We start from the raw sequence: 17,289 nt of genomic DNA, 5'->3' as shown, positions 1-17,289 counted from the left end.
TGTGTGTGTGTGTGTGTGTGTGTGTGTGTGTGTGTGTGTGTGTGTGTGTGTGTGTGTGTGTGTGTGTGTGTGTGTGTAGGCCGAGGCGTCCTCCGTTGCCCTCCACGTGAGCAGATGTTGGTCCGTCGCTTCTCCACCGTTTGCTCACGCAGATCCACCTCTGAACTCGGACCGGCGTGTGGGCTGCAGGGCTGCGAGCTGCGTGGGAGAGCAGCAGAGCGTGATCACATTCAACGTCCGGGGCGAAACGTACAGCAGATATACAGCAGGTGTCGAGTTCTGTGCTGCAATTCCCCCGTTAGATTTTTCTTTGGTTTTTGAGGAAATGAATCGTCTTATGTGACTATTAATGTGTCAGCCTTTGTTTTCCTTCTTGCCTTTGGACGCTGTGGTTCGCTGTCTAATAAGCACAAATGACACCACAGTGAACATCTCTACAACACTTACGGGGGCCAGTGTACTCAATCCGGGAACCACCTCCTCCCGGACCTGTCCAACGTCGGATTAGGGCGGTCCAAAAGCGACAATCTTACATTCACCCCTGCTCCAGGCCCTGATTGGCCGGCTGCGTGGACGTCATGTGACCTGATTCTCTTAGAGTATAAGGGTCGGTTTATGGTCTGTCACAACTAGTTCATAGGAAAGCTACCTTAGCCCCGCCCTTAAAACAGCAGATCCCAACATCTCTCACGAGCACAGGAAAAAAAACCACAGCAAATAAGGAGTAAATCAATGATTAAATAAATAAGTGAATAAATAAGGGGTTTTAGGAATAAACAAATCAACAAAATAACAAAAAAAGATGGCAGTCAGATATATTGTGGTCAGCCTTGCTCCACGTGTCAGTAATATTCATGTTCAGACATCATCATACCCAAAATGTTGTTTCCAGTTTGTAATTCTCAGCATGAGTTGGCTGCCGGTCCTTATGAAACTAGTCAGTAGATCCGCTCAGATCATGGAGGGATAACTGAACAGGCCCATCAGGCACAGACCCAGGGACCCAAGGGCCCCTGTTTGAAGTCACTTGTTGGAAAAATCAAAGGACTACAAAGGGGATGCAAAATGACAACAAAGGGACACACAACCACCAGAAAAAAAGCCGCAAAACGACCATTAAGAGACTTAAAGAAAAGAAAGACTTCACAGAAATGTAAATGAACCGCGACAAAACCAATTTGACCACAAAGACGCGCAAAACAACCATAAAGATGCAAAAGAAGGAATGACTACAAAACAATGCTAAATGACTGTAGAGATCTGAAACGATGAAAAACAGACGCAAAATGACCAGAGAGACGGAAAACAACAACACAGAGAGATGCAAAATGACAAAATGATTCCAGACAACGATGAAGAAAAGAGAATCAAAACGTTCCGTGTGGCTTTCGCTTCGGGTGTCCTGCTCCTATGTAGGAGGGACGGGGGACCGTCTGTGGCTCAGAGGGAACCTAACTTACTGTAACTGCAAAAACTGCGCCGGATCTCTTATCCAGCGAGGATGGCTGCGTTGTGTTTCATCCACAGAAGAAGAATTAGTCGTCCAGCAGGCGGCGATACGGAGGCAGTAGCAGGTCATCTATAATTTATAAGATTCGCTTCAGCATCAACTCTGAGGTGATGGGTTGAGAGGGATCTCAAACACCCTGGAGAGAGTTTTGAATCTCTCTCTCCAGCGCTAACAGAGTAGGGGACGAGTCCAGAACGGGCGGATGAGGGGCCCCTTTTGATTTTTGCACCCAGCACACAGAGGGGGTTGTCTCGGGATGTACTTTGGCTAACTGCTCTTTAGTGTAGAGAAGGTAATGGAGAACTTTAAATGCAGAGGTTCGTGTCTTGCACAGATGGATGAGGAATGGACCCCGTTCAGGATCAAATCTCAAGTGTCCTCATCCAGTCTCAGCTTCAGGTCCTCCTCCCACAAGCCTAATAGTTAACGAGGGGCGATCACGACAAGAACTGATCTCCTATACCCTTTTCTGTTTGAGTTTATATTAAGAATAAAGATGCTGTAAATGAAGAAGTTGCACGGGAACACGGCGACCTGGCCGGACCGTACCGTCACGGTTTGCATGAGGCCACGTGGAGGAGGACCCGGACGCAGACACAGACCGGGCAGGAAGAGATGGTGACATTTCAGGCTGACGGGCAGGGAGGCGGGAACAGGAACAGAACAGCTCACAGGATATACTGAGACTAAAGGAATGGCGAAGAGGTGAGGTCGGTGTGTTGGTTCGGGCCTGGGTGAAGACAAGCGAGCGGGGGTGCGCGGGGAGTCCGAGGACCTCTGGTGGGCAGATGGAGAAGGCCGAATGGCAAACCTAAACAAGGCTGAGACAGGACTCGGGACAGATCTCCAAGCGACGTCAAACCTTCTGTTTCTTCACATTTTAAAATCCTGCAGCGACGGAGGAAAACGATTTCGATATTTATCCCTGAGCGTTGGGTTGTTTTTGTCAAGGGCCACGTGGGGGAGCTGTTTGTTTGTCTTGACACGTACACAAACAACAAGGTTTGTAAGTTTCAGCCCCCAAATACTGACATGTTTTCAGTGCTTGAACAGTGCTCGGTGGCGACCGTGTCTTCATTACTTGATCTCCTGTATATTTTGTCAGTGGAGCACAGGACGGAAATAATTGATTGAATGTTTCCTGTGATGATTTATCTTCTCATCAGTGTGGAAATCAACAACAACAAAACCAACAAGGTGTTTGGTTCAGTACAGATAATGTTTTGTTCCACAGCTGGTAGAAAATCCAACTGGCCGAAGCCAGGACGCGTTGGTCCGACAGGAAAGTTGTTCTTTTTAATTGAGTATAAATGACATAACTGATTGGCTGCCTCTGGCCCTGCTCCCGCCTCCCGGCCAATCATCTGCCCCCCTCTCCTTCCCACACACCTTCACCGAACACCGCGTGGCGTCGTCTTCCTCGCAGAACTGTAGCAACATCAACACCAACACCCCGGGTGTCCTCGCCAGTTCGCCTCACACACTGCTCCGTCCAACGCAAACCAGCAACCACCTGTGCAGCGCTGTGCTGCTCTCCAGTGGAGAAGACGTAAAACAGCAGGTTAAACAAAAGGACGTTTTGGTCTGGAGACCAGTGGCAGGCGGGAAGCCAAACGCACTCAGTCTTCATCTTGGGCGGTGGTTCCCGACCTCTTTGGTTTGAAGTGACCCCTGGAAAAAAGAGGCCATGTTGACTTGTGGTAAAAATATCCAGTAAGTCACCATTCATTTTTTTATTTTTTTTTATGTTGTTAAATGTTGTGCCCCCCCTGTTTTTTATCTTGGGGGGTGGGGGTCCTGATCCCCGGGTTGGAAAACTAATGATCTAAAACAAGCACTATTGTGGAAAATGGCTGCTGGTCATATAAAGTCCAAAGGTTTTGTAGTTGGTGGCATATAATCCTTTAAAGGACAGGTTCACAGTTTTTCCAGTCTGTCCTAAAACAACAGTCAGGTGTCCCGATGAACACTGATACAGGTTTAAGCGCTAGAATCCTTTGTCTTCTTCACGCTGGCCACTAAAAAGAACCTTCCCATGTAAGTGATTGGGGACAAAATCCACAGACCTCGTTCCGTGTAAAGATGCTTTACAAAATCCTCCGTCTGAGCGGATAAGCCTCTACCGCAGGTCAACGGGGGAAAAACAAAGGAAATTTTATACAGAATGGCCGTAACTTTGGAAGATTCCTGCCTGATTTATCTAACACAGGCTGCTGAAGCCTCATGTGAGCTTTAGATAAAGGTTTGGTTACACTTTCGCACAAACCGAGGACCGTGCCCCATCACTTACATCCACAATCATCTTTCAATGGCCATTGTGAAAAGGATTACGGTATTTAAAACCGGTCTCCATGTACATATGGGCACCTAACTATTGTTTTAAGACAGACTTGAAAAAATTGAGAACCTACCCTTTAAGTTTGACCGGTGCAGTAACTATTTTCAGACACTGGGTGGCAGTAAACCTCTTCGGACTCCACCGGCAGAGAGAAACCAGAGGGAAGGTGCTGATGTGTTCAGACCTTTGCCTTTGATTGTGTTTTCGCAGCTCAGCGGGAAACACAAACACAAACTGGTCACAAATAGACAAAAAACTAATGTGTGACAACTGCATCAAAAGCTCAAAACAAACACGTCCAATAACTCGGTGGAAATGTTCTGACGCTGTTGTTGGTTTTTATATCTGAAACACAAAGCTCGTAAAGTCAGGTTACATTACAGTGTGTTCTCTGACTACATGTCTAATCTACTGAATTAACTGTGTCCCCTCACAAGACCTGGACCAAAACTGTTTTTATGCATCTACCAACTGTATTAATTTGTAGCAACTGTATTTTTAACTGAAATATTTACACAGCTTTTCTATACACACACACACAACTCTTTTCCAGCTCTTTATAGGACATTCCTAATATTACCATTTCCTGTGTCAGTGTCCAATGCTGTGAGGTTCGCAGATGAGTCTCTCACACACACACACACACACACACACACTTTGTGGGTTGTCTGTCCAGGAGATTTAATGATATTTCCTAAATAAGAACAGACTTACTGCAAAAAAAGAAAAAAGGGACAGACGCATGGCTGCAGTTTTCAGCTCTACTTCCAAACTCTCCTCAGCAGCAGCAGGTAGAGGTGACAAATACCAGGTACATACATTTGGCTGGGGATGGCCCTGCTCTTACACTATATTCTATAAAAGTGATTAGAGCAAGACTAATGACAGAAAAAAAAAAAAACACACAGATGTGTATAATAGAGCGGCATGTAAAGACAGAATCCAGACTTGGCTTGTCCTGGTCTAAAGACAAGGCACTGCCCTGTTTCCTCCCAACAGGTCTTTCAACATTGTCAGCAAAGATCCTCAAAACGTAAGCGAACAATCCTCATGCAAAAGTGGTCACAGAGGGGGAATCAACCCAGAGACCTTTTCACCGCACTACATCAGATGCGGCTTCACTGCCTTTTTTTTTTTCTTTCAACCGGTAGATGTCATGGCCACTGTTTCATACAGAGCTTTGAGTAACGCACTCATCTCCATCAAAGTCTGTCAGGAATTCTTAACGTAATTTTACATTTTTAAAGAGTTTACAGCGGCACACACTGCCTCCGGGAAATAGCCATATCCTCCTTCTCCTTGACGTTCTCCCACCTTTTCAGCTTCTTTCTGTTTTACCACACTCACTGCCGGCCATGTCAATGAAAGCACTACAACATTAAATGGAGTTAGAAACTCCCTCAGGGCAGGTGGTGACGGACTGAATCCAGTTTTCTCCCTGGGGCTGGGAGACTTCCCGGCTTACACGACCTTTAGTGCCTGTCAGTGCTGGTAATGGTTTTACATCCTGAGTAAAATACTTTCAGCTTCTCCGGCTCATTTCTTATTTCTGCAACTGCCATGACACAACGTGCGTACGAGTTTTGTTATCACAGTAAAACTACTTCTTGCTTTCACAGGTCGCCAGCTCCGTGTGGCCCACAGCTTGATGTTTTTGGGAGGATAATGAAGACGTATCGTTTTACTTCCACTCGGTGCCGACATATCACGTTAGTGTGGCCTGTAGGGTGAGAAACACTTGGTACATTTAGAGGCGCAGACCTGGTACATACGGAGTAAACAAAACCCACTCAAGGATCCTGGCACTAGCCGACTCACCTCCTCCTTGTTCGCAGCAGCATGTTGGGCCAAAAGAGTACCTTCTCCTTCTTTTGAATTTATTGGCGACGGGCAAACCAGCTTGAAGGCCCATCGCTGCCACCTACTGGTGGGCCGGCAGGTCGGCAGATGGACAAACTGACGGCTGAATGAAAAGGGGGAACAAACGCGCGGCCTCGGTGAGGTGACGGGGAACACCCGCACGTGGCAGCGACCACATCGGCGACAGAAGCGAAGCCATGTAAGCCAACACCACACAAATGAGCCATTCTAATTCTAACCATATTTTGTACACATTAGTAATAATTATAAAGTAGGTAAAAAGTTAATATTGCTTGCATCACAGGGTCAAATGACTCAACTGTAAAAATGCTGATACCAGAGTCTTAGAAGAGCAGGTAGAGACACTCATACACAACCTAGTAAAGATGTCTTCTACTGGTTTTTACTATGAACTGTGATCACACGTCTGTACAGATATTCAGGGGATGTTTCAGGACGTGCACAGGAAATGTGCAAAATCCACCTCTAACACGCCCTTTGACCAGGACATGCACTGATCACGTTCCGGCCGTCCCGAGGATGAACCTGTGAATTTTAATGGCCCTGTGACCTTTCCTCCAAGGCCGCCTTCAGGGCGAGTCAGTGTAGAGTAAATTAGAATTCGTGGTGACAGAGAGGGAAGGAGGTCAAAGCTCTTGACCAGTCTGACCTCCTCAGGTCTCACATCGTCCCCTCTGGACCGTTAACGCAGCCTCCCGTCAGAGGAGGATTTGGAGGGGAATCCCTGCAGGTGCGGCCGTGTCACCCGGGAACAGCGGGGCAGCGACCTTCTCACAGCAGGGGGGGGACGAGGCCCTGGAACATGTGTATTGTTACAAAACCGAGACGGCTTATTGCGACGTCATCGGCACAGCAAGAGGACAAACCGTCTTCGCCAGGCTGAGCAACATCAGAAACCTACAGAACAAAAAAACACTTTTGGCTCCATGCAGACGTTACGGACTATTTCTTTATTCTTTACTTTATTTCCAGGTTGGCTATTCTCTTACCAGACATTTAACCCAGGACGAGGAGAAAAGCCCTTTATCAGGATAAACTTACATAAAAAAATGTTGTACATAGGATGTTTTTCCTTTTTGCTTTGTATTTGTGTTACTAGAAGATGCCTTAAATATATTTGGGATATTTGGTACGTTTTCATTCATTCAGCCTTTATTCAGTTCGATCTCTTTTGCACGGTTGCCCTGTGTTCACAGAACAATAAAAGCAAAGGCAACACATTTAGAAAAAAAACATTAAAGCTTACAAGACAAAATCAAGAGGGTCTGAAACCAGTATCAAGTCTGATCACAACAGTATGGGATGAAACCAGCGTAAAGAAACAAATGTATCATGCTTGTAGTTCATTGTGGGATGGGCCAAATGTTCATATGGTATCTGTGCATAGTGAAACTTGGGCCTTGACCATGTTCGGATGTACAACAGCTGACTATACTAGACATCGAGCTTCACTTATGGGCCAAAGGTAAAACAACAAACAAAGAAACCAAACAAAACAGGTCTTCTGTGGCTCTCTGAGTTTGTATACTACTAATTCCCTTTCCCAGCTACGTTTTGATGGGAAATGCACAGTGATTGCTGCCTCTTTTATATTGAAAGGCCAGATTTGGGAGATTGTCAAGGTGGACGGTGTGAGCGCATAAAGTGCTGTTGGGTTGTAGGTTTTGGCAGCAAAACCACTTTGGCTAAGTTCTGGGAAAGATGGCGGTTCGCCGTGAAAACATTCAAACATCCTGTTGTAGAATACGTCCGGGATCGTTCCACTGAAGTGTAAAATTGACGCGTATTTGTTCTGTGAACCGAACAAGAGATTTACATTAAAAATGCCTCCGAAGAAACCGTGGGTGCGGACTGGCCTTCAGCGCATTTCGCCACCAGGACCCTCTTCAACACAACCAGCCATAGACACTCAGACAGTCAATTCTCACCTCCTCTCTCTCTCCTCAGGCCCGTTACGGCGTCAGTCAACAAAGTTGTTGTTTGATCACAGACTCAGTAAGCCCGGGTTCAAACCCGGCAGGCGGCGGCCTCGGTTTTCCGTCCAGCAGAACAATGAAGCCTTTCGTCTCCGCGAAGGTGAGCGGGCTGCTGAGCCACACGGAGCTGCACGCCGGTTCTTCATTATGTGAAGAATCACGCGCCGATCCTTCCGACAAGTGTGAAAAATCCCTCAATGGCTCCCCCACCGCTCGTAATGGAATGGCGTCCGGTATAACAACGTGTTAGCGCTCGGCCCGAGGCTGGAAAAGGCATCGAATTATGACCCGAAAGGGCACTTACGGAACCTGAATGACCAAAGTGGTCAAACGTACCTGTGAGGTGTGTAAATAGAGCAGAAGTCAGTGGTGTGTGTGCTGCGTGAACGACAAGTATGGAGCGAGAGAAACAGAGAGAGAGAAAGAGAGAGAGGGGGGGAGACAGAGACATAGAGAGACATAGAGAGAGAGGAGAGAGATAGAAAGAGAGAGACATAGAGAGAGAGGAGAGAGAGAGATGCTGTTTATTTCAGTAATAACAGTAGTACACTTTATAGCTGATAGAGAGAGAGAGAGAGAGACATAGAGAGAGAGAGAGATAGAGAGAGAGAGAGAGAGAGAGAGACATAGAGAGACATAGAGAGAGAGACATAGAGAGACATAGAGAGAGACATAGAGAGAGAGACATAGAGAGACATAGAGAGAGAGGAGAGAGAGAGAGAGAGAGAGAGAGAGAGGAGAGAGACATAGAGAGACAGAGAGAGAGAGAGATAGAAAGAGAGAGACATAGAGAGAGAGGAGAAAGAGAGAGAGGAGAGAGACATAGAGAGAGAGAGAGGGAGAGAGAGACAGAGACATAGAGAGAGAAACATAGAGAGAGAGAGAGGCCGAGAGACATAGAGAGACATAGAGAGAGAGAGACACAGAGAGAGAGGGAGAGAGAAAGAGAGACATAGAGAGAGAGAGACATAGAGAGTTACAAAGAGAGAGAGGGAGAGAGACATAGAGAGAGACATAGAGAGACATAGAGAAAGACATAGAGAGAGAGAGAGAGACATAGAGAGAGAGAGAGAGAGAGAGACAGAGAGAGAGAGAGAAAGAGAGAGAGAGAGAGAGAGAGAGAGAGAGGAGAGAGACATAGAGAGAGAGAGAGAGAGAGACATAGAGAGACATAGAGAGAGACATAGAGAGACATAGAGAGAGACATAGAGAGACATAGAGAGAGACAGCCCTGAGGGACGGTCCTTTCTCCTCCTCACAGGCTCGGCCCAGACGCTGCAGGTGTGAGCGAAGGAGCCTCCTTCCTCTGAGATCAGCCATTATGTTTTCACTTGGTTTGCTGTGATTCAAACGTTTCACAAGTCTTTCGACGTAGGAAGTCGTTTACATGCCTTTTCACTCCATTTGCCTCCCTCCTTCTGACAATAATCCCCCCCCTCTCTCCTCTCCCCTCTCTGTGACCCCGCTTTAATTCTCAGAGAATATAGATCTCAGATACCAGGAGGACAATTAACAAGATTTACTCCTTTCAGCCTTAAAGCCCATTGACCCGCTCTCTCGTCCTCCTTATGGGCTCTCAGGGAATTTTTTTTTTTTTTTCTCCTGACATGAAAAGAGCCAACGCACTTCGCTCGAAAACATTCAACAGGACTCCTTTCATTAAATGAATGGAGCTTCCTTCGCTTGTGCTCATTTTCTGAGCCAAACAAACCTGGTAAGTTCCATTTAAATGGATTCATTCATGTTCTCAAGGGAGATTTGACCATTTAATGATCTATCCACTTAATTTAAAATGCACGATACCAAAAAATTAAATCATAGATTACAATACAGTAAAAGAACAGGTGTATTCATTTTAAAAGAAACGTAAAAAATTGATATAAATATGAAAACTCCTTAAATAATAATCTCAACCTTTTGTAACACGGCCAGAAAACTTAATGACCCAAGCTTCAACCAAATGTAAATGTGGTTTAAATTGAATCCAAGCCATCGATTTGTATTTTGATGGTTAAAACCTAAGACAGCAAATGAAATGCATTTGGCTGATCGTCGGTCTCCAGCGACGTCTCGGTCCGAAGATTCGGTTTATTCTTAACTTCTTTTCTCAGCGTCTTCACCTCCGGAAAGAGTCCGGGTGTCCTCATGCCCTTGCTTTACATAAACATCTCCACTTTCCAAAAATCTTCCCAATGTCCAGAAATGTCAGGACTTTTTGAAGCTTTTCCACAGAAAGAAGGTCGTTGACCTTTCAGTTTCGCACTTTCCAAAGAAAACTTCTCACACACGAAGACGGAGGAGACGAGTGTCGTCCCAAAGAGCCTTGGTGACGAGCTCGACCTGTGATCAGTACGGTCTCGTTGTTTTCGTTTCAGTTTTGCTCCTGAATAAATCAACAAGCATCCAAGTCTCTGACTGTGTTTTATCTGGACAATAAACCCCAGAGATTAATGGAATTGATTAGCAGGTGAAGAGAAATCAGATTTGAATATGTAAAACTGTTTATCTGTTTTATTGAAAAAGTGAAATAGAAATGGCTGGAGGTGAGTGACTGGATCGACCACACACACACACACACACACACACACACACACACACACACACACACACACACGGGAAATGTGTCTTATAATAAAAATGAAAATAAGGAGAAGATGAACTGAGGTGATAAGACAGGTGCAGCTCCTTTCACCTCCTCCTCTCTGTTTATTATTTCTCCACTCTTCCTTTTCTTTTTCCTCCTCTCGCTCTCTGCTCGTAATAATTTCATCATTGCTCGATTCTCCCCTCCGCCTCCATCACTACAATCACTCCGTCGGATGATTGGAGGCTCCTCTCCTCTCCTCCCTCCACCTCCTCTTAACCTTCCTCTCTTCTCTTCCATCTCTACTCGTCCCCTCTTCTTCCAGAATGAATGAAGCGCTTCATTCGATGAACGGCTCCTCGGTTGCAGGGAGGTGGCAGTTTATGCTGTTAAATGTTCCTTAACAGGTTGTGTCTGAAGTCGCTGTGGACTTTCTCTGCATCAAACCAGACCAGGATCTTTCCTGAACCTGAACCAGGTGCCGTGAGAGTCTGAACAGACTGACTTTTACCGCCTGGTTACGTATGCAAACGGTCTTCTAGGAGACAGGGTTGGGCGAGAAGCCCAGGAGGACGCCCTTGCGCGTCAGCCTCAATAGTCTGCTAAACCTGCCTACCTGCCAGGCAGCAAGCCGGCTGGTTCAGTCACCAACCAGACAGGAAGTTCATCAATGAGGTATTCGTACCTCTGACTGGAAACACGGTATCGTGACGGTAAATATCAACAGTGAAGCAGTTAACAAAAAAACGCCCTTTTTTCTGTGAAAAACAGGATTTTTAAAGTCTACGAGGACGATTTCCTTCAAACAAAGTCATTGATATTTTGTTGTTACAAATGCTGACTTGACTTATTCTTTCCCTCCTCTCCTCTCCTGCTCTTCTTCATCTCTCTGTAATTGCTTGTCAAGCCCACAGACTCTGTGTGTGTGTGTGTGTGTGTGTGTGTGTGTGTGTGTGTGTGTGTGTGTGTGTGTGTGTGATTTAAAGGCAGATCCTCCAGTGAACTGTCACCGTCACATCGAACTCCCCGCTGTGTCTATGCATCAGTGTACTCAGTGTGTATTCCATGTGTGTATTCGCTGATGACGCCTATACTTTGTGTACGTGTGTGTGCGTGTGTGTGTGCGCACGCGCGTGCGTGCGTGTGCGCGACCTTTAACCTCCAGAGTGTGTAGTGAGCTGTTGATTGTTGAAGCTTTCAGACTGTCAGCCTGTGAAGATTACAGCCTGTGAACGGTCTCCAGCACGCTAATGTGTCCCCTGATACAAACACACACACACACACACACACGATTCTGCGCTTGTGTGCTTTTGCTTGTATACACACACAGGACTTCTCTCTAATCTGTCCCTCGATTCTGTCTCCACCTTATGTTCCTGGAGCTCTTTGAACGACTGAAATAAAATGGATTTCGAAATGAAGAGAAAGCGACATGAAAACATGGGAGTGTCTCAGTGTTCAGCACCAGTCACACTGCTCAGTCACACTGCTGTGCTAAGGGTGTACTTTATATTTGTTTCAGTTATCGAACCGTAATTGAATTTTAAATTTCTCCGTACAGGACTTTTCTCACTGTTGTTTTTTAAACGTGCTCCATAAATACGCTTTACTCGACGCGACAGCAGCTGGTCCGCAACGGTGGGAGCAACGGCACGAGGAGAGGGGGCGGCTGCCACTCCTGTAAACGGATGCAGCTCCGTGAATAGTTTCCGAGTTGAGTATTTCAACCCTGAGGGGTCTTTGTTTGTTTCTGATTCGGATGAGACCGAAAACTCCGCTGTATATGTACTGATCATTGTAGGGTGATGTAGGGGCTCTCCTTTCAAATAAAGTGTCCTTTTCTGTTTGGATGATTATATGAGGCTCGTGCTTTAGCAAAGGAAGATTTCTATCGCGGCAGGTTTTTCTTTGTAGAGTCTGACAGGAGAGACGATGGAATCTGTTCCCGGTAACGAAGTGTGCGCGCGCTGGGCATTTGCAGCTGCGGCAGAAACAGCAGAAGTGCTACTCGCTGGGGCATTTTCCCACAAGATCATTAATAAATGTATGAAATATTAGGACAAAGTGTCGTTTGCAATTTATCATTACTGTCAAACTGTAATGATTCCTGAAAAAAGACAGATGACAGAAAAACAGACTCATAGAAAAACTGACTGAAAGCAAAATGAAATGAAACACGAACACTGAAACGCACAGTACAGAGAATAGAGACCGAGCAGTGTGCAGAGTAATACGCTTTCGTTATATATGATGGATGCTCACGGGAACATGACTAACACACACGCACACACACACACACACTCTCAGACACACACTCAGACAGTGTTTGTGCTTAAGTGACTGAGATAAATAGATGTTTGGGCAGCAGATTCGCTTCAACACACTCGTCGACGGGGAGTTCCTCTCAACAGCCACACGAACGCACACAAACCAAAAGGTGTGCGTGTGTCTGTGTAAACAGTGTTCAGTCTACGTTTCAGTGTGAGCTGCCAGCTGTGTGTGTCTATAACCCAGCTACCTGTGCTTGTGTGTGTGTGTGTGTGTGTGTGTGTGTGTGTGTACTTTTCTGTTTAGTGTGTTTATCTGTTTGTGCATCTTAACGTGCGTGCGCGCGTACGTGTGTGTGTGTGTTTGTGTATCAGGCGGGCGTGACGGAGAGTTGACCCTGCAGAGCATCCCTCCCTTACTCTCTCTCTCTCTCTCTCTCTCTCTCTCTCTCTCCGCGCGTCAATGTAATTACTGTGTTGAGCTGAATTACTGCTCTCGCAGGATTCACCGCCAGGAGGGAGGAGGAGGAGGAGTGGAAGGGAGGGAAGGTGGAGAGGTAGATGGATAGAGGGAGGAGAAGAGAGGAGATGAGGTAAGAGAGGGAAGGGAATCAGGAGGAAATAAAGGGTCGAGATAAAAGATGAGCAGACAAGCACAGGGAGAAAAGGAGTTGATCACAGGTGGGCAGGAGAAGAAAGGGCTAAGATAAGGAGAGGAGGTGAGCATTGTGGACAAGGATGGGTGGATGGAGGAGAGACAAAGGGGTCTGAATGAGGTGGAGGAGAAGATGAGGGATAAATACTGAGAAAAGGAGGAGAACAAAGCGAAGCGAGAGAAAGGTGCGGACGAGGAGGAGCGACGAAGAAGAATTGGAGGATGGACAGGGAGGTGAACACGATGAGGAGGAGGAGGAGGAGAGGGGAGGCGCATTGATTAAGTACTCTGACAGCAGGGATGTATTTCAGTTGGATAGAGCTGGAGTCACACCATAAATACACTCATACACACGCATATGTTCGTCTCTCGGTACTTGTGAGGACCCCGGTTGACATAATGCATTCGCTGACCCCCAACCTCAAGCTAAGTCTTAACTTACCCTTAAAACCAAGTCTTCACCTTCACACAGCCCTTTCAAGGGGTGAGGAACTGGCCAAAATGTCCCCACAATGCCCCAAAAGCCACCGGGCTTTACCCCCTGGGCACCATCAATACCTGTACCAAATTTTGCTGCGATATTTCAGCGGAAAAGTAAAAACGCTGCACCTGCTGGTGGCGCTAGAGGAAACGCCGGAGGGTCACCAAATGCGTTAGAAAAATTCACGACAGTCCATCCAGTTGTTGCTGAGAAAGTTCAGTCTGGACCAAAGTGGTGGACCAACTGATTAACCGACCGACAACAGCCTCCCCGGATCCATTAGCATCAGCAAAACCAACGTTCGCACGCCAACACGCTGAACATAGACGGTTACCGTGGTAAACGTCGGCGCGAGGGGTCTCTGAGGGGTTCCCCGGGTTAAATTTAAGACTCAGAGAAGCCCTTTTAATACCACACAGAATTAGGCTTTAATACCCGTACCATCATACTGGCCAAAATGTGAAAGTATGATGGAGAACCAGAAGGGACAATAAGGCCTGGAATGAATCATTGCAGTATGTACCAATAATTATAAACTGAATTAAACGAACATGAGCCGGACCTGGATAAGCGGCGGAGAACGGATGGATGGTTCAAATGATGAAAAATTCCCATTGTGAGTGGATGGGCGTCGTAGCCACCGTGGCAGCAGTGCTAACAGTCTTTGCTACAAGTCCCATGGCGCTGACTGAAACACCACAAAAAAGGACTGAAGCGCCACGAAAAAGGACTGAACGGCTCGATCCACTGTCACAACAATCACACTTTTGAGACGAAGTGTATAACACTCATAAAGAATGTTTAGGATATAAAGAATCGTATCTATTGAATATGAATCCTCAGGCTTTTTACCTTCTGAGGCCTTTTTCGGAGGAAATTGTCTTCTCAAAATTTTGAGACATTTCGAGACCTGCAGACACCCTGCAGCACGTTAGCATTGTCGTTGTGGGAGTGTTAGCATGTTAGCTCAAAGCATAGCTGTGCCTACGTGCGGCCTCACAGGGTTGTCTTTTTGAGGTCCTCATCCTCTTGGCAGCTTGACCAATGATTCGCTGCCCGGCCAGTTTCTGTGGTTAAGATGTGAGAAGTCGGAAGAGTTTATTCCCTCATAGGCTCGCTGTACAAGCCCTCAGGCGCTCCTCTGAGCTAGGCCGGGCTAACTAAACACTTCCAGGGCCGGCTAACTCTAAAAGACGCAACCCCGGAAATGTATGTGGGCTATCCCCCAAAATAAAAGGATGTTGCAGGAATGTACAGTGCTGTGATCGTAACATTACACTACTACACATGCAAATGTACAATCATTCAATTCAACACCAACTTAATACCTAGACCTAAATACCCAAGAAAAAAATATTGTCTTACATTCAGGGCGAGACGGAGGAAATGTCTGTGGGTTGTTTTACTGAACCCAGATTCATGAAGGGTGGTTGTAAGCTCCTTTCGGCCCCTTCGCTTGCTGCAAAGTTGTTATTCCTCGGTTATCTCCATTCGTTAGCTACATTATCTAGTTAATGGACAGCAGGGATTTTTTTTTGCAGTTGCCTAGCAACATCAGAGAGATGCTTCCTGTGCCTCTAACCTTTGCAGCTTCACAGTGTCCTGTGTGATCAGCTTCAACTGGTAATCTCATTAATCGAAAATCAATATTTTACTATTGTAGCTCTGTAGTAACCAAGAGGCCTGATTTGTCCTGGTGGTGCGGAGTCACTGCTCCCTGTTCACACCAGACATCGTGTGTTCGATATTTTCCTGTTGTAACGAGACTGGTGGGCCACAGGCATTTAGTGCTTATGAAGAGCCACTGAAAAAAACACACAGATTCACATTAACATACAGTCGTTTGTTGGTTGTGTTCACGTACGTTAATGTGTAAATAAATCATGGATGTTTGGTTTCTGCGTGTGTCAGTGTGTGTGTGTCTGTGAGGATGTTGTACAGGGAGGACTAAATTCAATTAAATTAGATTCATATGAGTGTCCGCAGAGTTAATTTATCAAAAGAAAAATTGGTTTTGGAAACACAGACACACACACACACACACACACACACACACACACACACACACACACACACACACACACACACACAGACAAACACACACCGTAATCCTTGGAATAATGTGGCACCAGTTTGTCCAGGTAACAAAGAGAGAGAGAGAGAGTGCACAGGAAAAAGGAAATGAGCAGACAAAGACAGAAAATGAGAAAAATGAGACACATTAATGACATAAGACTGGGGAAATTAGTTTTTATTCCTAATATACAGCAGAGCGGGGTCATTAAGATGAAGGCATGAACGACACACTGATCATTTAACCACTCTTAGAGCTTTACCACGAGTGGAGCTAAAACTCTAAAGCTTGTTATGTGGGTGGCTCAGGAGGAAACGTTAGTTGAACGCGGAAATCCTCTGGAGAGCAGGAATGCGATCGGCAAATTTTATGGAAATCTGCTCGACAGATCTACGTTTTTCATGTGATCCGGCGGAGGCTTTGTCCGGATGCAGCTGCCAGAGGGACGGTCAGGGGCTCGTCAAAATCCTTAGGATTAATCCTCCGGGGAGCATGAACGTCTACCGCAACTTTCACAAGAGTGAGGGGTATCTGATCAGGCATTCTTTACTATGACTTTGCATCTTTTCAGCCAACAAGTTGAGGCCACAAATATGTATTTTTGCTGCTTTATTTCAGCTTTGGGCAGTGGTTGTTAGTGCCGGTCCTCGCTGGACTAGAACACTGGTCTGGCACATTGGATTTCTGTCCATGTGCGTGGTTCCCTATAACACACCAAGGCCGCTTTCTAGGGTAGTTATATAGTTATCGTACAACTACTTAGACTGAACACGTTTTAGCGTAAAGACTTCTGATCCAAAAAACTGGACCCTAGTTAGTCATGCACAAAAATAAAAAAATACATGAATATAAAAAACAAAACAAAAACAGGAAATCCCAAAAAATCATTCTTTTTTATCAGCTAAAGAAACTATAAATAAATTAGACTCGAACGATTGGCTGATTGATAAAAAAAAATTAATGAACAGCTATTTTGATAATTGAATAATCATTTTAGTAATTTAATTAAAGAAAAAAATGCCAAACTTTTGCTTGTTCCAACTTCTCAAACGTGAGGATTTAGACGACCTTATGCAGAGGAAGATTACAAGGAAAATCCTGACAGTTTTCTGATGACAAAACTATCCATTGAGAAAATTATCAGCAGATCAATCGAGAAAAGGCAAGAAAGGGTTGTTACTCTTTTGTCTGACTTGTGTGTAATCAGACACGTTCAGCCTCCTCTGCAGGAGGAAGAATCCAACCAGACAAACTCAAACACTCCTGTTGAAGTTGACATTTCGGAGAAGGGAAGATTCCCCCCGACAACCGCGACGTGCAGATGTAGACAGCAGTCTGCCGGGTGTGTTTTGAGCCGTGAAGGAGACACGGAAACATGTTTACACGTGAGAAAACCGAGGAAACATCTGAATGTCAGTGATGAATGAACAGGTAGTGAACAATAAGAAGGCAGAGACAGAGCGAAAGGAGAGAAGGGAGGGAAGCGGACAAACAGGGATTCAGAGCAGGTGGGAGGGAGACGA

The sequence above is a fragment of the Xiphias gladius genome, chromosome 18, assembly GCF_016859285.1.
Source record: "Xiphias gladius isolate SHS-SW01 ecotype Sanya breed wild chromosome 18, ASM1685928v1, whole genome shotgun sequence".
NCBI lineage: Eukaryota > Metazoa > Chordata > Actinopteri > Istiophoriformes > Xiphiidae > Xiphias > Xiphias gladius.
Note: the sequence above shows the minus strand (reverse complement) of the source record.